Source organism: Patiria miniata, unplaced genomic scaffold (genome assembly GCF_015706575.1).
Source record: "Patiria miniata isolate m_02_andy unplaced genomic scaffold, ASM1570657v1 HiC_scaffold_3, whole genome shotgun sequence".
Lineage (NCBI taxonomy): Eukaryota > Metazoa > Echinodermata > Asteroidea > Valvatida > Asterinidae > Patiria > Patiria miniata.
Window position 1 is genome coordinate 4,769,728 of NW_024037069.1, and position 27,991 is coordinate 4,797,718.

A 27,991-nucleotide genomic window follows, 5' to 3' on the forward strand; every position below is an offset into this window, starting at 1 on the left:
CGGTCCAATTCATAAGCTTTTTGTTAGTATAAGAATCATTCAAATCACTCATGTACATATGTGTACTTTTCAAGTTAGGTAAGGAGTTTTACATGTAAACACAACCACCGTTTTAAAGTTCTGTCGACGGATCACAAAAAAAGTGTGTGTTCTTTCAGCAAAACGAAAACAATTCACGCACATCTTTTTGTGATCTGTTTTCGGGTAAATTTACAAATGTAGATGTTGATGTAGTTGAAATGATTATGGGATGATAAGAAAATGATAAAAATTGCACTGTTCAAAAATACTAAGGGAATACATTACCGCCATGATTATCTTTTGCATGGGTGGTGGGAGCTTATTTTACAATTTGTTTGGGGTCATGCAGGGCCACTGTAGAAACAAAAGACAGGTGATGTTACATGTACAACTTGGTCATGCACTTATAAACAGGGGATGACTCTTGACACAGAAGGAGAGTTAGCGAGGTTTCCCTTGCGCTGGCTTGCAGACAAATTTTACGATTTGAAACCCTAACATGCCTAACCCCCTGGGCATTTTTGTTGGGTGTAACCTCAATCCTGCAAAATCCTCCAACTGTCTCCAAATTGGATTTAGCCTAAATCCTCAAAACTCATCCGTTATTTCTTGAATTTTTTTTTCATTGGAGGGGTGACCACAGCCTGAATCCTGCAAAATCTCCAACAATCACTGTTCATGTATGTTGAGGCAGTGCCAATCCTTGAGTAGTGTGGATGATTTCAAGTGTAATCTAGTCCTAAATTTATGCACGGCAAAGCATAAAACAAGAAAAAGGTTCAGCCTGAAACCTTGCCATAATGCATCCTCCAAAATCATCAGCCACACAATTTCACCAAACAGCCTCAATCATTCGTAACCCTCCACTTACGCAAAGAAGATTTTGGAAGATTTTGGAGGATTTGGGAGGATTAGGGTTACACCAATGTCTTACATTTGTTTCAACAGGAATCCTTTTCTTTCTTTCACAAAAGATCCTGGTACCGGTAGGATGAAAAATTAAGCCCTAGAACATTCTTTTTTACATCTGGGCAATTAATTCAAACATTATAATTTAAGAAAGTGAACAGAGCCAATTGAATGTGATACCGGTATCTAATTAATAAATCAGAGAAATGTTTCAAAACTTCTAGTGTGTAATCTCCTTGACCATGATGGATGTGTATCTCTTAAAAGCTGTCACAGACCATAGAACAAGGTATTTACCCACTTGAACTTCAGGTCAATACAGATAGTAAGCAGTTTGCAGCAGTTTTATTAATTTTCAGGAACAGTATGTCTACATTTGGGAGCTTGCATTTATGCGTAAATTTCTTTAACCCTAACCACCCATAGGCCCTCTGGCTACCGGTAGGTTGCAACCTCAATCCTGCAAAATCCTCAAATTGCAACCAAGAAAAAATTGGACTGCCTCAATCCTCCAAAATCATCTGTTATTTCTTGAATTTATAGTCTGCGGAGGGTGACCACTGCCTCAATCCTCCAAAATCCTCTGCTGATTACCGCTATGGTTTGAGGCAGTGCAAATGGCGTTTAGAAGCAGTGCGGATGAAATACGAGGAAAAACACTGGGCTGATTTACATGTATGCATTGCTGAACGTAACCAACGCAGGATGTGGCCTACTGGCTTGAAGTAATGCGACCGACACACAAAAAAGTGATATCTTTGCCATTCATCCTCAATCCTCTAAAATCATCAAAAATTGGCAGGAGGATTTTGGAGGATTGAGGGTTAACATGGTACAGCTGCCCAACCAGCCATGACCGAGTCTACATGTATTTATTCAAAATTTTGTTTTCAATGCGGGTCTTAACACTTAACAAAAAAAAAACAGGGGGGCGGGGAATAAAAAACAATTAAATTAGAAACAATTAACACAAGTCTTAAGTCATCAAAAGTTTGTTAAAACACTGTTATTTCGGTTGTGTACTATATGAACCTACCCGGTAGCAACCAGTTGTGTAAAAAAAAAAAAAGAACAAGTAATTGTGTAATATTTTACACAAGTTGTGTAAACAACAGTTAACACAACAGGTTGCTAGGTTCATACAGTACACAACCGTTTGATTTTTACACAACCGAAATAACAGTGTAATAAACAAAAAAGTAAAGATTACAAAATAGGTCTCAAACATATCAAACTTAGAAAACAACTTTTAGTAGGGTAGCTGTAAAGGGGAAAAATCTTGTGATAAACGACAAAATGGGTTATAGGTATGAAGTCGGAATTAAAAAGGAACTGCACGTAAACAGAGAAGGAAAAAAGCACAGTCAGCAAAACATCCCTGGCAGGGAAGTACATGTAATTGTTCCGCGGTACAAACATATGTCGTGTGACAATGAAATCATTTCCTGTGCACACAATGTACACATAAACATCCACATGTTGCAATACAACCACGCAATTCCATGGCAATTTTGTAGGTAACTTCAATGCTGGTGTTTTTTTTTTTGGTTTTTTTTGCTATTAGATAAATTTCCTACATTAAACACCCACATGCTGCAAAAACACTGCGCAATTCTTTCACACAAATGTCATGAGTGTTTATTGTGGCTGTAAGATAAACTTCCTATAGCCACAACCTCGCAGTCTCGATATTATGCACAAGAGTAGCTCTGGCAGACTTACATGTATGTATACATGTATTACAATGTATACAATGTATACATGTGTATAGGTTACTCACCTGGATCTGCACAATAAATCAAAGAATGTGGATTGCAGCCACAGGTGTTTCCAAAGATCTGTGAATCAATGACAGAAACAAATCAAATCAAAATTAATCATTGACTCTAATGATGTGCATCAATGAGCATCTAATGCACTGAAAATACAACCATACATACCATGTGGTTATTCCACCGATTTTGGGTCCACTTTTTTGCCTGTCCCTGTCACGTTGTACATGTACATCTGTACATGTACATCTGACATCTGTTTTTGTAATTCTGGATGTAGTACTTAATGCAGCTGTACACAAACTACCTGGTACCATGGAGCTATAAAACACACCTCATTGTATGTATACTTGAATGGCAAATTGCGAAGTTCATACATGTACTGTGATGTACATGTAGGTACCGGTACATGCACAATGTACATGTAATGGCAACAAGAGACCCGAAATTTATAGGATGGCCCATGAACATGTAGGCCTACCGGTACACATGGTACATGCACATGTATACGTACATGTATGTACATTTTTTACACACAAATATGTACAAATGTATGGTGTATCCAGGTACAATACATGTACATGCTGCACAATAGACACAGAATTCCCTATTGCATTTGCTGCTCAAGCACATGAACACAGAGTTGTACATGTACGTGTACATGTACAATATTGCCCAGTACAGTGTACTACCTGGCACATGTAAAAAGCCAAAAAAAAGAGCTGAAATCAGCTTTAAAGCTGAGATTTCACACCCCTGATGTATGTACACACAGTTCACTACAGCAACATTAGATCTTAATGCAATTACCTGGTAATAAAATCCAACTTAAAATGCCGATGTTGCATTAACATATATTCCGATCACGCTCGTCATGTGCACACTACAGACCATCCACAACCATGCTGTCATCAAGCCCACATTTTCATCTTACACAACCAGCAGAGTTCAGTGGAGAACAACAAAAACCACGTCCAGAAACGCATGGGGCCCTCGGATCAGACCACGTACAAGGTACGGTAATCTCTGCACTTGTGCGAGGCACTTGTATACGATCGAGACTTATTATGTATGCGGGGAGAAATCTCTCTCCGCAGCGATGGCGTTGGACAACGCGGCTCAGTGTCGGCGGTCGCTCGTCGGCACTAATCAATAAAAAAAAATCTCCCACACGGTGAGGCCAGAAAAACACCCATGGCTGATGCCCACAATCTAATGTGGGGAGGTTTTCTCTTTTATTTTACATTTATGCGTGTCTCACTATGACAACCGTGTGCGGTCATGTAAAGCTGGGTTCTTTCACAAAATTGTGCTCTTGAATAATTATATTAAAGGGAATATACATCATTTGCTTTTGCTGTAATTTTCAGAAATGGATGGAATTGGGGGGTTGGAAATATATAGCAAATATAGTTACACTGACTTTTTTGAGGTTTTGGGTTCGAAAATGCTATAAAAACCAAGAAAAACAATCATTTTGCTGTAGTCTGGTTCCCTGACTCCATTTAAGAAGAAACAGAGCTTTTTACATACATTGGGGAATTGTAAGGTCAGGGAACCAGTCTAGCTGGCTTGTACCCGTTCATAGGTGTGTAATCGATTGCAAACAAGTGCGATGGTCAACTGGGGCCAGTATTTGAAGAAAAAAAAGCCAGTTTTTTCCAACGCTGGTCGGCCGATCAGCGTTGGAAATTGATACAAAAATACCACTTTTCTTGAAAATGACAGTATACCAGGTGCCATGATTTTACAGGATGCTTTACACTGTCATTCACTAACAGTCCAGCAAGGTATTTCAAAATGATTTGGTAGTTTTATTTTTTGATGTTTGCAAATGCTGTATTTTCCCTTTAACATGGGGCATTCCATAAAGTAAGGGTCCAAAGTGTGACATTTTCCTGTCCCAATGTTACCTCTGAACGTCGAAATTTGCAATTTAAATGTTGTTAAATATAGTTGTTGGGGAGGTCATTTGCTTCACAGCTATCACCCCTAGAGGAGGAATAAAGTACGTACATGTAGGAGTGCATCAACTAAATTTTACAATTTTACAAAATTAAATGTCAGTATTATAAACAGAGACAGGAAAAAACGAGCCCAAAATTTAAGAATCACATTTACCCCGGCATGCCTGGTGACAAAATATAACCATTTTAAAGCTCCGTGAACTGTCATTTTGTTCTTTTTAATGCTTGAAATTGGACATGTGAATGAATAAAGGTAGATTAATATACATGTACAACATCAATTTGCTTTTGCTGTAATTTTCAGAAATGGATGGATTTGGGGGTTGGCATTTTAAAGCAAACATTGTTACCCTGACCTGTTTAAAGTTTTGTGTTCGTATGTACAACAGATGCTGGAGAAACCAAGAAAAAAGATGCTGTTCTTGTAGTCTGGTGCCCTGACCCTACTTCAGACCAAACAATTTGTATGGACATCGGGGGAATTATTAGGTTAGGGAACCAGACTAGTTGGTCAGGTTTTTTCCAAATATGGTTGGCTGACCATCACTGGAAAAAATTTTCAATTTGCAAAAATGTCACTTTTCTGGAAAATGACAGCACACCAGGTGCCATAATTTCACAGAATGCTTGAGACTATCATTAACACTTACAGTCAAGTAAGGTATTTCATAATAATTTGGTAGTTTTGTTTTTGATGTTTGCAAATGTACCGTATACCTTTAATGGGAAGCTGTACATGGAGGACATCATTAAAGTCATCAGCTTCAATACTGCACTTGATTATCGTGCAGAAGATTTAAGTGCTGCATCCGTGACACAAAGAAATTGGAATTGACAGAAAATTTTCACATTTATGTGCAAATCCACTTAAGGGTATTGAATCACATTGTCGGGTAATCAGTAATGTCATTTGTGTCAAGTGTATTGCTGATACGATAGGGAAGGAAATATTTTGAAGGCTACAATGCCAGAGTCGGTTTCCTTGTGGTTTTCTCATAGTCCTTGTGGTTTTCTCATAGTCCTTGTGGTTTTCATGTCCTTGTTAGAATGTCAAACCCATGTACAAATGCATAACACTTTACCATGTTTACTGATTTCCATATTAAAAAGGAACGAGATGAATTTTACGTGAAAATAACAGTTGCTGTATCCATTCTTCTGAACTGTATGGAATTGAGACTCAAGCCATGTGCTGATGTTTTGGTAATATTTTGGGGTTGACATTTGTGTGTCTTGTTTGTTTATTTGTTTGTTGTTTTTTTCTTTGGGTTTTTTTTCTCATTATTTACAATGTACAGTGTTCGTACATGTATGTACTTTACAATGTCCATGCTATTTCCTGAACACTGAGGGCGCTGTTGCAGATATGCCATTGTAACCACAGGCTCTATAAGATACATGTAGCTGGAGGTTTTTTTTTTTGCATCCTTGATGAATCTGAAATAAAACATCATGAATAAAAAATTGTGCATTAATTGTTGGTAACAATGCACAATTTTTAGCCCTGAATAATCTATGCATGACTATATTAATGAAACAAGGGAATGTGCTTGGTCCGGTTGTAATTGTGCGTTTAAAACGGGCTAGGGGCCTGAACGCATATAATGGCCACAGCCAAAGGTTTAAAATACCGAAATCAAAAATTCACTTATTATTCCCAGCAATTTTGTTGCAAAATTTTACTTCATGTTTTGTTAAACACCCTTTTGGCCATGACTACATGTACATACTCATTGTACATGTGCTCTTGTACAAGTACCAGAACTTCAACTTTTACAAAGAAAATTTCAAAACTGTGCGTGTGGTTTCCCAGGGCCTCTTGTTGTTTTTAGCAACAAGAAGATGACAGCATTAATTTTGCATGAGGCGATTCCGATTACATACACACACGTGCTTAATATGCCATGCGTTGCGCACCCCCACTCTACCTCCCCCCCCCCCCCCTTCGGTATTTATTTGTCAAATGGCATGTTCAGTGTATCAGATGACATGTCCGATTGCCCCGGTCTGTGTAAACATTTACATATGTACCAGACTCGTAATTATCGCGAGCCGGTGACCGAGGGATCGGGGTGGAAAGGGGGGGGGGGGGAGGATTATTATCCCAGGCTGGTTTGGCCGCTGTGCTGGTACTGTCGTCCCAGAGTCTGTCGGCCAGGCTACGGAGACTTGGGCCTGAATTTATTAGTAGCAGACAGGGAGGATTTATAAAACTGTTTGAATATTTTTAACGTACACCATGGGTCAACGGACCTTATTCATGAGGCAGCCATTTTGGTCGTGTTCCCTGAATGTATTGATATATTGTGAACTGTTGAATGGGATGGTGCCAGACTACTTAATGCATTCTGGCCTCATTTAAAAAAAAAAATTTAAATGTGGCTTAAAACATTAGGCTATGTTTAATCACATATTTTAAATTACTCATCAGAGCAGACTGGTATCAATTTGTAATAAACTTTATGTCAGTGCTTTTCATTTCTCTTCCCAAATTAAAAAAAAAAATGAAGATTTTAACTCGCTTTCAAATCAATATGCCCGACTCGTGAATAAAGCCTATACAATTTTTTTTTTTCCTACATAATTCATTGCCGCTTGAAAAAAATGGATTTGGGGAAATCTGATATTGAAACGGCTATCTTGTGAATAATGGCAATGACAATTGTCTGAGGGTTTAACAGGATACGGCACTTGGACATTACAAATACCAGGATACAATCCATGCAATAAAGGTCACCAGGGGTCAGACATGAGCTGTTACAATACCCACCCACACACTGTCCTCAACAATGGAACTTGCTTCATATCCACACCCTATGTAGCTCCATGCTGCACCTGATGTGCAGTGATGTGTGAAGAGGTTGAAGAAGAAAGGGGAAAGTCCCAGGCACTCAACACAAAACAAACAAAAGCAAAAAATGGCCTAAAGGAATTCTAAACAGCCCCTTCTAAGTATGAGTCAATAGGCAATTGAGGAGGAAAGGAGACTGCTTTTAGGTACTGTGTAAACGTTTGTTTTTGCTGTAGTTTTCAGAGATGGATTTTATAGCAAATATTGTTACATCCAACCTGGTTAAAGTTTTGTGTTCATAAATGCTGGAAAGACCAAGAAGAAAATGCTGTTCTTGTAGTCTGGTTCCCAGGCCTTACTTCAGACAAACGGAGCAATTTATAGATGTCAGGGAGTTTTCAGGTCAGGAAACCAGACTACCTGGCTTGCATCCGTTCACGGATGTGTAACCGATTGCAAAGAAAAATGTGGACTAACTACAAAATTTGGTAAATTGTGGGCAGTATTTAAAACCAACGATGGTCGGCCGACCATCATCGGAAATTGCTACAAAAATTCCGCTTGTGAATTCACAGGATGCATTCATAGACTATTATTCACTTACATGTACAGTCAATTCGGGCCTTTCACAATGCAGTGCCACCAAGAGTTTGCCATGGAGAGTCCATTTTTCAAGTTTACAGTCGACAAACCACGGCCCATGTGAACGTGTATTGATCAGTACACAAACAAATGAGCTTATTTGTTTTAGATTGGGGCATAGCGTTTTGCCACCTAACAAAAAAACACCATATTGGAAACAGGAAAAGAAAAGGGCGAACAGATACTCGAATCATACGCTTACGAAACTACTGACCGGACAAACTAACAATTTGAAATAGTCCGCACTGCGAATTTGTCAACCATTTCCCACAATGCACCTTGGGAAAAGGCCCCATTTTTATTCACACTTTTCTTAAGACATATATAGACGTACATGTAAGAGCAAATACATCACTTTCCTGCACTAATCACACTCATTATAAAATACATGAACATGTACATAATGACAGGTTCATCATACAGAATTCATGAGTTATTTAACGCACCGCCTGTATTTCTTTCTTCACGTCACGAGACGGATTTCTCCCCCGAGGGTTCCCGTGACGTCATTCACGCCCTCAAAAGGCGTCTAGGTGGCTATTGCTATACATACATGTATGGCCCAACTGGGTGAAGTATGGTGTTCATTGTGAAGACTTGACTATTCAATGCTGGCTGCACTGCAATGTACACGTACATGTACATGTACCGGTACATGTAGGGTACATGATACAGACTTTGTGTCTTTAGCTTGAAGCTACAGTCCATCATGTGCAGCTATCCAAAATGTAACTGACATTTTTACTGACAAAAACTCCCTGTGAAATTATTATTTCTGGCATGCTGTCATTTTGAAGAAATCAACAAAAGAAGGCCTTTCCAACTAAAGACGCACCGTTGGAAATTTCCATTAGTACCGCAAGCATTGACACGACGCAAGCATTGACACGGTCGCTATAATTCATCGGTTTAGTGTGCGACATCGCGAACCAGGTCTTTTTCAAGGAGCATTTAAATTTCTGAAAAATATGCTGAAGACAGATTACACATACTTTTGTACTTGCACCAAACTTCTGTACATGTACACATGTACATCGGTACACTAGAACTCATGACACAGTGCATGTTACCGGTACATGTACATGTATATGTTGGTGATATCCAATACTCAGTCATTCATTAAAGGGAATATACAACATTTGCAAACATCGAAAAATAAAACTACCAAGTGTTTACGAAATACCTTACTAGGATGTTGGTAAATGACAGTCTCAAGCATCTTGTAAAATTATGGCACTTGGTGTGAAGTCATTTTCAAGAAAATTGTATTTTTGTAAACATTTCCAACGGTGGTCGGCCGACCAGCGTTGGAAAAACCTAACTATTTTTCAACTACTGCTCCAAATTTACCATTTTTTCAGTCCAAATTTTGTTTGCTATTGGTTACATGTTCATGGTGAACGGGTGCAGGCCAGCTAGACTGGTTCCCTTGCCTTATAATTTTCCATCATCTATAAATTGATCCATTTTATCTTTTGTGGAGTCAGGGAACCAGACTACTTGAACATTTCTGTTTTTCTTAGTTTTTCCAACCTTTTCGAACACCAAACTTAAAAAATGTCAGTGTAACAATATTTGATCGATTATACTAACCTCTCAAATAGTTCATTTCTGAAACTTATAGCAAAAGCCAATGATGTACATTCCCTTTAACTCAAGTTTAGCTCAAGTTGCATACAGTTGAGCGGTTGAGGAAAGTCAGTCCAACGCCCAACATACAAAACTTCAGTATTCCTGCTTCAGCGCCCGCTTGATGAATTTGTCAGTGGTGATTGCGTGGATGTTGACTACCGGTACATGTATGTACATGTACCTGCTGCAGCAGGGTGTGGGTTAGCAGGTAGCCACATTTCCGGTTCTTGTCCTCATTGAACAAGAGACGCTTAAAGGGAATGTACATCATTGGCTTTTGCTGTAATTTTCAGAAGTGAACTATTTGAGAGGTTAGTATTAATAGATCAAATATTGTTACACTGACATTAGTTTGAAGTTTGGTGTTCGAAAAGGTTGGAAAAACCAAGAAAAACAAAAATGTTCAAGTAGTCTGGGTCCCTGACTCCACAAAAGATAAAATGGATCAATTTATAGAGGATGGAAAATTGTAAGGCAAGGGAACCAGTCTAGCTGGCCTGCACCCGTTCATGAACATGTAACCAATAGCAAACAAAATTTGGACTGAAAAAAAATGGTAAATTTGGAGCAGTAGTTGAAAAATAGTTAGGTTTTTCCAACGCTGGAAATGTTTACAAAAATACCATTTTCTTGAAAATGACTTCACACCAGGTGCCATAATTTTACAAGATGCTTGAGACTGTCATTTACCAACATCCTAGTAAGGTATTTCGTAAAAACTTGGTAGTTTTATTTTTCGATGTTTGCAAATGTTGCATATTCCCTTTAATGAGGTAAGCGTTTGGTTGTCTGACAACATGGGCTAGTAGTACATGCACTTTGTTTGCTGACGCTGTACGAATTCGGAAAGCTTTTGGCATGTCTGCAAATTTACATGTCAGCATCTCTCAGCTTTAGAGTCATAGAATGATCTGAAATTGCAAATGTTCTCTTAGACTTACCTGAATTCTTCTCAACGTGTATTCAGTTTCACTTCAATGCCGTACTTCAGTTCAAATCAGTTCAAATGCTGTGCACTCTGCTCCCCGTTTGTAATATATAGTCTGTCACTGCATACCAGTCAATTACTCAATATCACTGCCCCATATAGACTGATCAAGTGACTTATTACATGGGTTGTACATGTAATACCACATGTATTTCCTGGTCCATAAACACCACCACAACCCCACAATAACACGTCAGACAATGCCCACTGCATGTACGTCAAAAGGCTGATGATGTCACGGTCACAAATATCAGGCTTTGTGTGTACATGCATGTATACATCCATGTACGTCACTGCAATAGCTGTTTGACCCTGCATTGATATGACACACAAGTTCCATTGATAATGTGTACTAAAGCACACCACACGTGTCTAGATCCAGGGTCCACGAAAGCAAAACAAACAATCAGTATTTTTTTCCCCCAGGTTGTTATGAGGCACAGCCAAAAGAAAGGCTCACATGTGATATGAAACCAGAGAGTGGGTAAAAATAGAACAAACAAACAGACTACATTGTAATTCATTGTGGACAAATATTTAATTGCTTCCTAGCAACTATATGTGTACAGTGCATTATGTACTGTGCATAGTTCCACATATCCGCTGCCAGTTTCACAACGTTCTATTTTTAGTTTCTAAAATCAAAACCATGATTTTACAATATACCGGTATGTACTCGTAGCCTACGGTATCCTTTGCATTCTATGGTTTTTTGGGGGTTTTTTGGTTTTTTTAATTCCTATTTTCTTTTAGTCATGGCTTTTTAAACCACTAGCATGCATCAGTGTAACGCCGCTATATTTACCAAACATGTATAACAAACATACCCCTTGGCTCCCGAAATATGAAATCTTAATGCGCAAGATTTCGCCATATTGACAACTATAAGGTGAAGTAAAAAAAACAAACATGTTTCTTGTCCCCGCCTGCTTCCTTTTTGGAGGCCGCCTGGATTTTTTTATTAAAAAGTCCACAAATTCGGCGGTTAAAGCAAATGCATCTAAAACTGTTCATTGTAGACCAAAAATGACACTGTAAATCTGTTCATTTTAAATGTGTCTTTGAACAGTGGAAACACCAACGGTTGCAGGAAATTTTAAAATGGCGGCCATCTTGAAAAAAATAAAAAATAAAAAATAAAAAGCCTAAGGAACATTTTTTATGGACCCCACCGTGTTCGTTATGGTATAGCGTTCTACATGTTCTACGGTACATGTACCGGTACCAACTTATAATGAATCACAATGGAAATGTACATGTACATACATGTACATGTAATTTTTTTTGTACAGGATACTTGTTAGAACTACATGTATGATATATTTCAAGGATATTAAAAAAAGTGTGTGCCTTTTTAGATAAAATTCACTTTCCATTTTCACTTTCAATTAAATTCTTATACTATAAATTACAAGTTGAGCACACGTACATGTACCAGTACATATGTGCACTGAGTTTTCAGCATTTTCAGCCCTTTTTTAATAACACCAAGACCAACCGCAGCTTCAATGAACATCCTGGGAGAAAAGTCAATTTGCTGCGTTCCCAATAAATAGGTACAGTACATGTGCACTTCAATACTCCGCAGTGCAGCAATTAGTTGGCGGCCTCTTATTACCGCAAGGCCTGCTTGGTGAGGCCCGATGATGCAATATATTAAATTAAGGAGCTTCTAAAAATGGAAGCCCTCTGTACTCCGGCATCTCAATAGAAAACAGGGTTGTTTTTCTCTTAATTGAATGGGTAAAAACTACATGTCTTGCCAAATTGCTGTGAAACTAATTTGTACATTGATGTACAGTATGTATGTAGACGTACCGTACAGTTGATGTGCAAGTACCGGTACGTACGTGTACATGTACATCCTTTGAACAATTACCATGTACACACATGTACATGTACATACATGTACATTGTACGTACACATGTACACGTACCGTAGTTCATGTTTTGTAACATGTTAAATTGTTTATTACATGTACATGTACTTGTTACCTAAATGTAGTGTGAACAGGACATGTGCGTCTGACCTGTGACTGCGCGTTCAATCTGTGCAAACAACACCATTGAATCGCGCACGTTGTTTGCACTAATGGTCTACCGGTATACATGTATGTGCAGTACACTGTATAAAATAATGCATAAAGGCAGAACCTGTCAAAACTTGAGTTCACAGCGTTTTACAACAAAAATTCTTGTTTGCAAGCTGTGCAATCGTGTTTTGGACAGCTCACGATCGCATGTCAGCCTTCGGGTTATTTTAATTCCACTGGGTGTGAAAATCACTATAAATGCATTGGGTCAGTCCTGTCTGGTTCAGTGATAATAAATGTGGGGTGTATGCATAAATGGGACAATTTGCAAGTGTACATGTACAGGCAACTACCAATCTATTTGACAGGGGGGGGGGGTATTCAATGCATGACGGGTCACTCCCGTGAACATGTATTATTCATGTTTTTTATTCGTATTCCAAACCTGTCACTTCTACCTGTTGGAAGGTGTCTGATGAACGCAGGCACAGTGGCTAATGTGTCTTCCACTTGATTTCATAAGAGGTGGGGCATTCAAGCGCATTGCTGATGATGCCTGACACACACATGAAGCTGCTACATGGCTTTTACAACATTGTACAGGGTGAGTCAAAAAAAGTGGAACCCAAACCCCCAAATTATATTTCATATTTAAAAAAATATGTACCGGTAGCACCAAAAAAAATAATGACTGGAAAGCCAATTTCATAAGCTACTTTAAGATGACAGAATAACTGAAAACGGTCGATCCGTTCAAAGAATATCACCATTTAAACACAATGACCCTAAAAAAAATGCGATTTCAACAATCGTCGTCACAATTGTCTTCAAACATCGCTAGCGATGAAATCTTATTTTAAACGTTAACAATATGCAACAAAGTCCTATTGAAGGCCCGTCTTTTAAAAAAGTAGATTGTATAAATCATATTGTTTGCCTTACCAGGGTTGTTAATCAAAATATTGTGTACTACATTTGGCGACATTTGCTGAAACGAGTATTCTGTGTCATTTTCGTTGTTGTTCCAAACAGTCAAAACACACAATGAATTGCTTTTTTGGACGAGACAGGTTTTAGGGTCATTGGGTTTAAATGGTGATATTCTTTGAACGGATTGAGCAATTTCAGTAATGTTTTCATCTAAAAAGCAGCTTTTGAAATTGGCTTTCCAGTCATTATTATTTTTGGTGCTACATGTACATATTTTTTTAAATATGAAATATATGTTTTTGGATTTGGGTTTTCAGTCCCTACCTGATTCCGTGGGTTTTCCTCAGAATACTCTTCTGGGATTTTCCTCCCACCTCTAAAACTGTAATTTCTTCACACTGTCTTCTCTTTACTGGGCCCCATGGAAGATCAGCGGATTCCACTGAATGGGCTACCCAGTTAAATAAGAAATAAATAAAATGTAACGTGGATGATTTACGAAAAGACAACCTGAATTTGACCTGAATTTGACGTTAGAGTACCTGGATGTTCTGTATACCTTGGATTGATTGTTTTTGAATGGACTCTGAAAGCGAAGCCAGAGAATCTTGAGTGGAATACGGCTTTTCAATTTGCCAGGCTGCCTTGTAATTAACCTGTCTAATGACACCTATGGGCCTCGCTAGAATCCCATTTGCAACTTAAATGTGTGGGATGGAGCTGTTGGCAATACTTCAAAAGTCTAGAAGACTGAAGATTAATTCTTGGGCTGAGGCTGCACATGTACATTGTACATGTTGTACCCGCATAGATACAACCGCACACAACATACACAATTTTTTGTGCAATGTACAATGTACAATGTACTCGGTACTTACATTGTACATGTAGGAAAAAAAAAAAGATCTGTATGATTGAGGCATGAATTTGTAACTACTGGTACCGGTAAGTCAATATATTTTTGACAACTGCCATCAGTGTAGAAACTTGGCAAATTTTCTTTGTGATGCCCAGCAGACAGTTATGATCAAATTCAAATGTACACATGTACATGTACCACCATTAGACTTTACCACAGACAACCAAAATCGCACACCTAGCTACCCAGTGCATGCATACACATAATGTACAGTACCTGTAGGCATACCGGTACAGCAGTACCCTCTAAATAAAGTCTAATGTATTTTAAGTACATGTATACATGTACATCAATTCTACAAATTTTGTAAAGTTTGTAGACACCTAGAAATCACTCACCCACCCACCCTTTGATCATATATTCAATTCAATTAAATTCAACTTCACATTTATTTCCATGCTTCATGAAGAGAAAAAAATATACGTGTATATTACAAACTTAGAGAAAAGGGTTAAACAATAAAGCAGTCAATATCAAATTAACAGCAACATAAAAGAAGCAAATAGAGCCTGGGGCTGTTTTAATAAGCGGAAGCTTGTGGAAAACAGCCGACAGAAACAACACAGGACAAACAAACAAACAGACAAACAAAAAAACCAACAAACAGATTTGTAATTAACTGTGTAAAATTAAGTGTACAATCTGTATGAGCTGGATTGTGGTGGTGTGTGTACAAAATCACCTACCCATGTTCTGGTCATTGTCTCTTCATACTCCTGTACAATTTATCATTTAATACCAACATTTAATTTGCATGGTACATGTACAATATACATCCATGTACGTACATGTAATTCACTTCAAAAGTTTACCGTACATGTACATGCGTTAACATGTACAGCATGTACCGGTAGCCATTTCAGGAGATGCATCAGTACGCATGCAAAAACATTGTAAAAACCGAAGAATGATACCGTAATTACACAAAATATTTACCAAAAAACCCCCAGACAAGACACTCCCTTTAAGATGCCGACTCAACAAAGGCCAGGTCTTATCATAAAGACAGCCTCACTGTTTGAAAAGTGCAAAGGAGTATATGAGACTGCACGATTATTAAGACAGATGAAATCGCCCGTCTCCCAGGGTTGTCCAAGCCACAAGCTCCCTCGGAGAGAAAGAAAAAAAAAGCAGCTGTCGGCTAACCTTTCACATTTCATGTTTGGGGTGGTATTACGTCGGCCCGTCATCGTTAGCACACAGCCTGCCATATGTCTCGTCACCTCACTGCGGGTTTTTCTTTCTTTTCTTGTGTGGATATAATTTCAGGAGTTATTTTAATCTGGATTGTGGAAGGGACTTCGTGTTACAATTGCACCTGATGGGTCGCAAGTGCACACGTGCATTTGCAATTTCGTCAGTGGGATTGGGAAGGTGACGGCCCATGCATGTATTCGTGCATGAGCCAATAAATATTATGCAGATGAATAACTGTACACATGTACATGTACGTGTGCATGTGTCAGTGTTGCAACTGAATACATTTCCATGAGAATGAGTATGAGTATTTTACCATCAGTTTGAGTACGATAGCTACATGTACATGTAGTACATGTACCGTGTCTGGCGTGTCATAACTTGATAGTACCAACACGAGTACCAATATAATACGGCAGATACATGTACGGTAGGTGATGGGATTGTGCCTTTGATGATACAAGCATGGCATTTGGCACACAGCAGTGTTTCCCCTGGCTAATGAACTGAGCGAGGTGGTAACAAGATGATTGAAATGAAATTTATGCAGTCTGCAAACTGAAAAGAATGCAGCACTCACAGAAATGCGCGATGATTCCAAAAACACATCGAAACTGTGAGTTCTTGATACATGGAGGTAAAGGAAAACGCTCATATATTACTCAAAATGATCTTTTTTCAATTGATATTTCCTTTATTGTAAATCTTTACAGCGAGGTGGTGATATTGGCAAAAATTGAGCGAGGTGGTCACTGAAAGTAGCGAGGTGGGCTGCCTCACGTTTGAATGGGCAGGGGAAACACTGGCACACAGTCAGAGTGTGTCAGGAGAAAGATAATTGGCTATACAGCCATTTCAGATTTGTCCGTTGAAAAAACATAGGCAGTAGCATGGCGGCCATTTTGAAAATTTTGAAATTGCTTGTCATTCTACCTATATTTTTTTCAAAAGAAAAATCTGTGATGGCCCTATAGCCAAATATCTTTCTCATGACATACTCTGACTGTGTGCCAAATGCCATGCTTGTATCATCAAAGGCCCCCAAGTATTTCCCCTATCTGCCACACTAATTATGATACGTTGATACAAGCATGGCATTTTTATAGCTGTCGATTGTCGATTCTATAGCTGTCAGGATGTTTGTTTGCTTGTTTGTTTGTTTGTTTGTTCTTCATTGTTCAATATTTAATTAAGTTTTTAATTTATTTTTTATGTATATTTATTTATTTTTAATAAAAAATGTTCTTGTTTATATATTTGTTTGTTGGGTCGTCTTATTGCTTGTTTGTTTCTAATCAGTAATGGTTAATTTTCCTGTTGATTAAGAATGTGCCATGTGTATTTGTTTAATTGTAATTTTAAATTTATAAATTTATTTATATTTTTACATTTTTATGATACCTGTAAATGGCAGGTCTCCGCTGTTGGATATCAAATAAATAAATTTAAAAAAAAAAATTTTATTTTAAAAGGCAAATCGGAGATTTCAAAATAGGATTACTCATTTTTTTTTTCAAACCAAGTAACAGTTATTTGATTTTACAAGAACCTCCCATTCAGTCCATAGTCATGCCAACAAAAGCGATGAGTGAGGTGCCGCATGCAATGCCCGCCACGTGGGAGAAAAAAATGGGTGGGAAATCTCTGAGCAGTTGAACGGGCAGGCTATTCATGAACCAAGAAGACCGCTAGAACAGCAGAGACCACATTTCATAGTCAGATAGCGGGGTAGAAATTGACAAGCTACAATTCACAGGCCATGATACTCACAATCTGGATTCTCACATACCTAAGAACGTCCACATTTTTATGTCATTTGCACATCCGGGTACATATGATACGTAATTCGGGCGATTCACAATGCAGTGCGCCACCAAGAGTTTGCCATGGAGAGTCAACTTTTCAAGTTTACGGTCAACAAAACATGGCCCATTTGAATGAGTGTCAGTAGACAATTTGAGCTAATTTGTTATAGATTTGGGCATATAGCGTTCTGCCACCTTATCAAAAATCACCATATTGATACAAAGAAAAGAAAAGGGCAAACATATACTTGAATCGTATGCTTATGAAACTACAGACCGGAAAAACAAACAATTTCAAATGCGCTGCGAGTTTGTCGACCATCTCCCACAATGCACTGGGAAAAATGAACTCTCGGTGGTGCACTGCATTGTGAATCGCCCGAATTGTACTACAGTCAGCTCCCGTTAGTACGAAAACGGTTAGGACGAAATTCCGGTTATTACAAACACATCTTCGGTCCCTCCGCAAAATTGTGCACATTTCTATGGGGAAAAATTGCCTTACGCTGAAAACAGAGAGTACAAAATTTCTGTTACAACGAAAGGTTTTGGTGACCCTGTTGCGTAAAAAAAAGCTTTGTTAGCGACCCATTTATTACGGGAAAAAAAATTATACCACAAAAGCTTTACTGCACGGCTTTTATTTTTCTTTCAGACCTAATCTGAAAGCAGCATAATAACAGTCATCAATGGGTTTAAGTCAGTTGTTTAATCTTGCTGACATTGTGGTACCGGTACGGTCACTAATCACGCGCTGTGGTTACTAACAACTATATGGCCTGTGAGTGTGAGAACGTGCTGATGATACCATGATGCAATGACGCCCAGATGGCAACAGAAGAAACCACAAGCCGGGAACGTGTACACAACATGGACAGTCATGCATGTGGTTCAACCCAAAAGGTTATTACAATCACAGCTTATGTACATGTATTTGCTGACACCAACATGACAAAGACGGACAATTTAATCAGTCTCTTTAGCTAGAATTCTCTGAACCCGTTTTTTTTTGCCCAGGTATTTTTTTAATAATAACTAAAGCGTGAACACACCTAAATGCTCAAGATTAACCAGGCAGCGCTTTCCATGGAATTGAACACATTTTATCTGCATGGCTGCAATACACAGGGCTGGTGGATGTTCAGTACAAGGCGCTGATCTATATCTTGGCCGCATTGATTAAAACCACAGGAACTGGCCGAGACGTTTTTCTTATACACCGTTTTTATGTGAGCTCTGTTCACCACCCCCCCCCCCCTCCCTCTCCCTACCCCAGGGGAATCTTCTTACACACCCGCAGTCTGGCAGGGAAATGCCACGGCCCTGATATTATGACCGGTTGGTCGCCTTCTTTTTTGCTGATTTCCGATTGGATTTTATGGCAGGGTGAGAAACGGTGGGTCTCTGGTTTTTCACACATTCAGAGGAAAAGTGCAGCATGGCTATTGAAAGCTGCCATAATAAAGTTGCAACAATTTGCCATTTGAAAGAATTACATGTGGTTAGTGTAGCCTAGTGGTTAGGGTTAATGATGCACGATCAGAGGATCAAGGGTTCGAATGTAGCTGCTAAAAATTATTTTCTTAACGCTAACCATCCCAAAACCTCCAATTTTTTTTTGCAAATTGGAGGAATTTGCAGGATTGAGGTTACATGGCAAAAGTGCGTTGCTGATTTCGGAGGACGCACTGTGTCAAGGTCTTGGGCCGGACCTTGTGTTGTTTATGCTCAGCCTAGCATAAATTTAGTCCTTGATTATGCTTGAAATCCTCCGCACTACTCCAGGATGTCACTGCCTCAGCCTATTGACAGTCATAGCCGGAGGATTTTGCAGGATTGAGGCTATACATGTATGCTATTTTTCCATGAGGCCAATTGGAGGATTTTGCAGGATTGAGGCTACATCCTAGCAAAAATTTCTAATTTTTAGAAAACTGTTTTCAGCAGTGTATGAATGTTGTGTCCATAGGCAAGCCACTTCACCCCAATTGCCTCCCTCCACCTAGGAGGATTGGTTGACATGCATTGCATGTAGTACCTGGGGAGTAATCTGCAAGGGACTAGAACAAAAATACACCTACTCCTGGCAAAGCCAAGGAAATCAACCCATCAGCACTTGTATTACATTATTGTTACATTAAGTCACATATTACATTTTATTACAATTGTATTTAAAATGTATAAACTGTATTCCTTGAAAAAAATGAATACACATGATGTAAATTTATACAGAAAGTAACAGGCAAGGCAGTTTGGGGCAATACAGGGAGGAAGTGGTTTTTAAAAAACTGCCTGAGTGATAAGACCTGCATACTCTCCAGAATTTATCTTCAAATGTTTCAGGTAAAGAATTTTGAATAAATGCAAATTATCATTATGTATGATTTATGTACATGTACAATAATCGATACATATGAACACATGTATTGTACATTTTTTGTACATTGTCATTTCACACATTTTTGTTGTATTGTACATTTGTACCATGTATGTACCGGTACATGTATGAATACACACGCATTTAAGGATGAGGAATATTTCAAACAAGAAGTGTTAGATTCACCTGAAATGGAATTTGTCTAAATAATACACCAACCCCCTAGTACCTGTAGTTCTCCAGAACTACAATGTACTCTGCTAAACAGATTTCAACAGGAAGAACCTGAGTTTACTGCTCAATTCAACAGGACCCAGTAGTTATTAGCTAAGCACTGTCGATATCAGAATTTTCAAAAATCGATATCAAATATCCAATATTGAGAATATTTGATAATTCATTGTCCCTTGTAAAAAGTTAAAGACCATAAAGATGATTACGAAAATCAATCTTAAGTCCCAATATTCCACGGCTTTCTCTGGAGCATATTGCTCAACATTTTAAAAACAAATCTCAGCACCGAGTGTTTGTCCAGAACGGGTGGTTTCTTTTGAGGTACATGTACATTGGGGGAGACCGTGAATTCCAGCAAACGAAGCAAAGCGACACCGCTTGGCACTTTTTATTTTTGAGTCACAAGCGCAAGTTTATTTCATGATGCAGCAAATGTTATACACAAAGTAAAAGCACAAAGGGGAGATATTATTTTGACGATAATCTGGCGCATTTTCGATATCTTCAAAATCATTCCTATCGAAAATTTCGATAATTTCGATATGATTAAATAATTGCTATCGGTGATTTTGATATCAAATTAATATTGAATAATCGATTATCGATATATTGATGGTGCTTACCCAGCAGGTATGTACAATGTAAAAATAATTGGATCCCGTTGGATTGAGCCCCTTAAGGGCTAAGGTTAACAGAACCAAATTTACATACGTTACATATTCAGGAGGAGAATTATCCATACACGTTAACAGTGAGTCCTTTTGTTGGCAGCACAGCTACAGACAAGTGTTATCAACGATCACCTTTTACATGTATATCCCGTGAGCATCTCTGGTATGCGTTGCCCTTTCCATCACCCTACATGTACACTGTACACAGTACACATATTGCCTCATCCAGGATCAAAAATTGAAGATGGACTTTGGCCAGGCCCGCTGTATATGAAATTATTCAATTATATGTACTGGGTACGTGTCTGTGTGTTGCAGGCATGAGTCTCCGAGTCTCAATAGTCAGGCTCTGAGTCTCAATACTGCATACATTTGCTATAAATAGCCCTGAATGAAAATGAAAATCTACTTTTACCCGTACACGCATGCAAACTTTTACCCTGACCTTCCCTAATCCTCCAAAATCCTCTTTGCAAAATGGAGGATTTTGCAGGATTGAGGATATGACAAAATTAGTGGCTGATTTCGGAGGATGCACTGTGTCTTAAGGTCTTTGGACAGACCTTGTGTTGTTTATGCTCAACCATGCATAATAAATTTCGGCCTATATTATACTTGAAATCCTCCGCACTGCTCCAGGATGTCACTGGCTCTGCCTCAACATATTGCCAGTGATTGTTGGAGGATTTTGCAGGATTGAGGCAGTGGTCACCCCTCCAAGGACCACAATCAAGAAATAACGGAGGATTTTGCAGGATTGAGGCTGTATGCCATTTTTACATGGAGGCATGCAGTTGGAAGATTTTGCAGGATTGAGGTTACATCTTAGCAAAAATGCCCAGGGAGATAGGGGGACTAACCGTCATTTATAAATGGTGAATTCATAATGTAAACATACATGTTTGTAAGACACTGAAATAACGTTTTTAAAAAGTCAAGTTTTAACCTTGATCCTTTCAATCCAAATAATTCCAATCATGTAACTGAGACATTTTACATTTTAGAAGTGTCAACATCACCAGATAACACTTGTAAAAGAGCACTTACAAAGTAATCTTTTCGCGCCATACAACAAAACTACACACGCTTCAAGTATCCTGTTCTTTCCATCACGAATAATACCAGGATCAAAAGTTAAATAAATATACTTCCGGTACCCGTATAAAAACTGGAAGCTCAGCCAGTAACACAAACAACTATGCGCACCTGCAAATTGATTGATTAACGAACAGTCCACTTAACACTTGAATATAATGCAAACAGTACCATATTTCCATGCTTGAATCGTGAATCAACATTTATAGGGTAGTAAAAATGTGCAATGGGTTTCAGTCATAGGACAATGTTGGATGACTTGCACAGAAATATGAGGTGTTCTTGCAAAATGAGACCGACACTGATCTTAGTTTCACCAGTTAAAGATATTGTAGTCCATCTTTTGTAATTTGTGCATTTTGTTCGTTTGAAGCAACAAGAGTGCTCAAAATCTAAAGAAGGGTACTGAACAACTAACCTGATGAAGTTTCAGCTCAGCTGTATATTCCGAGAAAAACAGCATTCTAGGATCTCAATTTCAATTCAAAAGTTGCTGGATCATGTTTTGAATTGGGCCTGACTTCAGCATCCGAGACACGTTCTGACTGAGCTGATTGCAGCTACGTGATGTCGCGTTCTGATCCGACGAATTATAGCAACCGCGCATGCGTGTGCGTTGTGCCAATGCTTGCACGCGCTTCGCTGAATAACAAAACGAACTACTAATTTAAATTTCCTATGGTACATCTTAAGAAGCACTGCTGGAAAATGACAATTTGTCAGAAAGAATAATTTCACAGGGAGTTTTATCCCCTTACTATCTTTCAACCAAGTATGTTTTTCAACAATAATTACGTCAGTTACTTTTCGGATAGCTGCAAATGATGGACTATAGCTTTAAAACTGTTTGTAATTAAATTTTTGTGTAATCCCACAAGTACATGGACGGATTAAATTCATACATTATGTAAAACCTTTCAAAGCATTTTCTCTGTACTGTATTGCCGCAACAAATCATTCTATTTCGCATCCGATGTGCGCGCACTACTGGGTGTCGAGAAACCGAAAATGTTGAATACGCGGTTTTTACAAACTGACACCCACTAGCGCGTGAGTGTCAGTTCGTGGTGTCGGTGATGAATTTATGTTTATTCCTATTTTAGAAAAATCCTCTTAAATCCAAACTATTATATTTTTGCCTCTATCATCGTTTTCAAGAACGCAATCGTCACTTGGCAAAAAAACAATTACCAACACTGATTTGATCAAAATTGTTTTCCACTTTCTGTCCACAAAAAGAAAATACATGTAACTCAACGGGTCCAGCGAGCTCCTATAAAATGTGCACATTCAACGAGTAGAAACCCACATGCATCTATGCATGTACATGTACGTATGCATGTAACCTTGTCTGGAATCGAATTAGAATTGAGTAGCGGCCAGCCAGCTGCTGTCCTGTATTAAGGATGTATGGATGTACCCTGGCCACTGCCAAGATGGCTGCCTCAAGTGCTGGGCTCTGACAAAGCTCTTATATACCAGGAACACTTAGCCGGTTCTCACTCAACGGGTTACTACATGATTGCACGGGCCACACGGAATAATTGTTGTGTTTCCAGGAACTGTGCCAAAAAAATGTGTTTAGAGTTTCTATAACACTTAAAGCTATAGTCCATCATTTGAAGCAATCCAAAAAGTAACTGGCGTAATTATTGTTGAAAAACATACTTGGTTGAAAGATAGTAAGGGAACTAAACTCCCTGTGAAATTATTCTTTCTGGCAAGCTGTCATTTTGAAGTAATCAACGAAAGAAGGCCTTTCCAAGGGTGCGTCTTAAGACGCACCGTAGGAAAATTTAAATTAGTAGTTCGTTTTGTTACTCGGTGAAGCGCGCGCAAGCATTGGCACGACGCACACGCGGTTGCTATAATGCGTTGGATCAGTGCGCGACATCGCGTATAGCTGCAATCGGCTCAGTGAGAACGTGTCTCGGACACTGAATTCAGGCCCAATTCAAAACATGATTCAGCAACTTTTGATTTAAAATTGAGATCCTAGAATGCTGTTTTTCTCGGAATATACAGCTGAAGCTGAGCTGAAACTTCATCAGGTTAGTTGTTCAGTATCCTTCATTAGATTTTGAACACTTTTGTTGCTTCAAACGAACAAAATGCACAAATTACAAATGATGGACTATATCTTTAAAGACTAATTTGTTCACGAGTCGGCCATATTAAATTAAAAGCGAGGTTCAACTTTGGGAACTTGCATGAAAGCAATGAAATAACCAATCCTTACAAATAACTTGTAAAACCAGTCTGCTCTGATGAATAATTTCAAATTTGTGATGAAACCTTTAAAATGTACTCTAATGTTTTAAGCCACATTAAAAAAAAAAAAATGCAAATGAGCATGAGGCACGCGCACGCACTCCAATCATAAAATAGTCTGGCACCATCTCATTCAACAGTTTACAATTTATAAAACACAAGTGGAGAATGGATTCCTCCTGATTAGGGTCTGTTTAATTTAAAGCATTTTTTAAAGGGAATGTACAACATTTGCTTTTGCTGCAATTTTCAGAAACAAATGGATTTGGAGGATAAGTACATGTACAGTATGTTATAGTAAATATTGTTAAAATGACTTGTTTCACGTTTCGGGCTTGTAGTTGTAGATGCTGGAAAAGACAAGAAAACATACCATGTTCTTGTAGTCTGGTTCCCTGACCCTACTTAAGATGAAACAGAGCAATTAATACACTTTCGGGAATTGTAAAGTCAGAGAATCGGTCTAGCAGGCTCGTACCCCTTCACAGTGTGTAATCAATTGCAAAGAAAAGTCAGAATAACTAAATATGAAAAATTAGGAACACATTTTGAAAAGGCCAGTTTTCTCCAACGCTGGTCGGCCGACCAGCGTTGGAAAAATAAAGTTTTTCTTGAAAATGTCAGCAGACCAGTAGCCACGATTTTCAAGGATGCTTTAGACTGTCAGTCCCTAACAATTCAGTAAGGTATTTCGTGATAATTTGATCATTTCGTTTTTAGATGTTTGCAAATGTTGTATCTTGCCTTTAAAGCATTTTTAAAAGAAATTCTATCTGATTTTTATACATGTAAGCTGACACAGTTGTGCCCTTGAAAAAGATGATCAACAACAAAAATGTTTTAAAAAACATTAAAAAATCCACTCTACTAGTGATCGTACATGAAAGGGAACACGCAAACCCTTAAGGTAAATCTGGTTACTAAAAACACCCAATTTTTTTTAAAAGCTACACTGCAGGACTACCTACAACGCAAAACCTTCCCAGGCCCCGTTGCATTAATTATTACATTACCATGGCAAGGTTGTCATAGCGCGGATGGAATATTAACCGTTATGATGTGGCCGGTGTGCAAACAACACACTCCAGGCACACGGCAAATTTGATGGGAGCTAATCAATTTACCAAAACCGGGAGGGAAAATGAGAGGAGAGAGAACGAGCTCTCGGATGCAGCTGATGTTCAAGAATTAATTGCATTTAATTCCACAAAGAAATACAAATTATTGTAGGGAACCTGTGACGACCACGTCCAGGGACAGGTACTTAGTCAATTTGATATTTCACGATCTGCTGGGCAAATGAGTGTGTACTTTTCAGTGTCACAGCCGTCTGAGGTGCTGTTTTGGTTTTTTCAATTTAGGAACGAGAGCCTGAAATTGAATACGTGTGTGCACGTGAATGTTACAATGGACTGCGATAGGAATTTTTTAACTGGTACATCAAGTTCAAAGAAAGCAGGAAAACTCATTGTTACAGTGAAATGCATTTGTGAAACCTAACACCCACAAGAGTTCATTTTGTGAATATTCCCTTTTTCGAATTTTGAAAGGGCCAATGCAATGTAATTTGTTTTAACCTTAACTCCCTAGGATGTGACTGCAATCCTAAAAAACCCTCCAACTGCCTCCATGTAAAAACTGAATACAGCCTCAATCCTGCAAAATCATCCTTTATTTCTTGAATGCGCTGCTTGGAGGAGTGACCAACTACCTCAATCCTGCAAAATCCTCCAGAAATCACTGTCAATATGTTGAGGCAGATCGCCACTGGCACCCTGGAGTAGTCAGTGCGGAGGATTTCAAGTAGAATCCTGGCCTAAATTTATGCACAGCTGAGCATAAACAACACAAGGTCCGGCCTAAGACCTTGACACAGTGCATCCTCCAAAATCGGATATAAAAAAATCATTTACATTGTTAAACTACATTGTACCTTGAGTTTTAACTATTTGACCCGATTTATTAATTTTAGTTTATTTATTGATTGTTCAGAGGATGAATCCCGGTACTTCACCTTGTCGGGAAAGTGATCATAAACTTTCTAAAAAAAATATACAGGAGTGTGTGTTATCATTAATAACAGGCATGACTGCACAGCATCCTTTTGAAGTAATAAGCCTGTCAGTGTCCTGCTGCTAGAAAGGATTGAACAGTGGGAGATTCTTCAGGGCCTTCTGGATAAAAAGAAACAGGTTCACACAGCCACGTACATTCTAGCAACACATTTAATGAACATGGAAAATGAAAAGGGGAAGTGCTGCACAGAAAAAAAAGCGAAGAACATGGATGCGTACCGGTACATGCCTAATTCTTCTCTAGTTATTTTTAGTCTGCTGGCTGCAAACTTTATGTAAAAATGTAGTCACGCAATCCAGGTCCCTATTCAAGCACAAATACCGGGACATTTCTATTGAAAAAAAAAACACTCAAGACTTAGCATATGTCATGGTTGACAGGCAGTCAAAGGGGAAATGCTGCACTAAAAAAGCAATTTGAAAAAAATGTCACGGAGGTTCTAAGCCCAAAACTGGGTTTTTTTAAAGCATTTCACTTAAAATAAAACTTGCAAGAAAATTAATTTTGCCTTATTCAGTGACTACGTGTACACACATGTTTTGTAAAAAAAAGTCAGTGTTAAACCTCTTACCAAAGAATACATTTTCAGAAAAATTAGGCAAATATAATTGAAGGGCAAGTCACATGAATCTCAAAACGAAGAACAAAACCCAAATATAAAAAAAAAACAAGGATGGCTTTTCTAGAACTGTAAATTATAAAGCAAAAATAAAGGGTGATTTTTATTTTGTATCAAACTCTTCACATTTTTTTATATATACACCTTCAAGTTTGACCTACTTTTTATTGGACAAATTCACACGTACACTGTACCAGTACATAGCCAATCAGTCTTCAATGAATTACTGATCAACACTGAATTACTTATAACGCTCCTGGAAACGTTTGACCTTTGAAGGTCCAGAGCGCGAGCGCACAGCAGCAGCGTCTGACAAATTTGGCTAAGTGGCAATTTATGCATGGACTACACAACAAATGGATCGTCCAACTAGAATAAGAAATAGATAATTGATGCCCATCGCAGCAATCTAATGTATTACATTTCAAAATCATGATCTACGTACCGGCAGTGATCTATCCCTGCTATGCCCAGTGCAGTTGGCAAAGAGAATTATCAGACCTTTCAAAACATTTTAAAATTGCCTGACTAAAAAAGGTTTTGAAAGGTGAAATAGTGCTGGAACTTTGGGACTTTTCGAAAGGTTTCGAAAGGTGAAGCAACTCTGTGGGCAAATTCAGTAAGTTGCATTTCAATACCTTTCAAAAGGAATTGAAAGGTGTGGTAGTGCAGTAACAATAAATTCTGGAGGATTTTAAAAGGTCCAGCATTTTGTTCCCTCCAATTTGCCAGCACCCAGATTTTGAGGTGTTTTGAATGGTTTAACTACCATGACTACAGGAGAGTTAAAGGGCTGTACTGAATATTCCAAATATTTGATCAACCACCAACGACCCAGATAGCATTTTTCTAATTTGAATATTTGAAATTTGGAGCGGTCTCAAGCAAATCTACGAAGAGAAAATGCCAGTGATGTCATATTTGAATCTTTTAAGTATCAGCTACATGAACGTACATGTGTATATAGTGAGCTACCATACATACAAAAAATTTTAAAAACAGTATACATACCCTGCGTGCGCGTGCGACTGTATCGTGCGGT

The 27,991-nt window shown here is 38.4% G+C and overlaps 1 long non-coding RNA gene across 1 annotated transcript in view; it reads right to left on the reverse strand.

Annotated features, from left to right (window-relative positions):
- Positions 1–227: 227 nt before the first annotated feature.
- The window catches only part of LOC119737206, a 33,860-nt gene continuing 6,096 nt past the window's right edge, over positions 228–27,991 (reverse strand). The window contains exons 2-3 of the long non-coding RNA XR_005272351.1: positions 2,711–2,768; positions 228–375 (exon numbers count right to left, since the gene is read on the reverse strand). This is a non-coding gene — a long non-coding RNA (uncharacterized LOC119737206). The remainder of the gene's footprint in view (positions 376–2,710; positions 2,769–27,991) is intronic.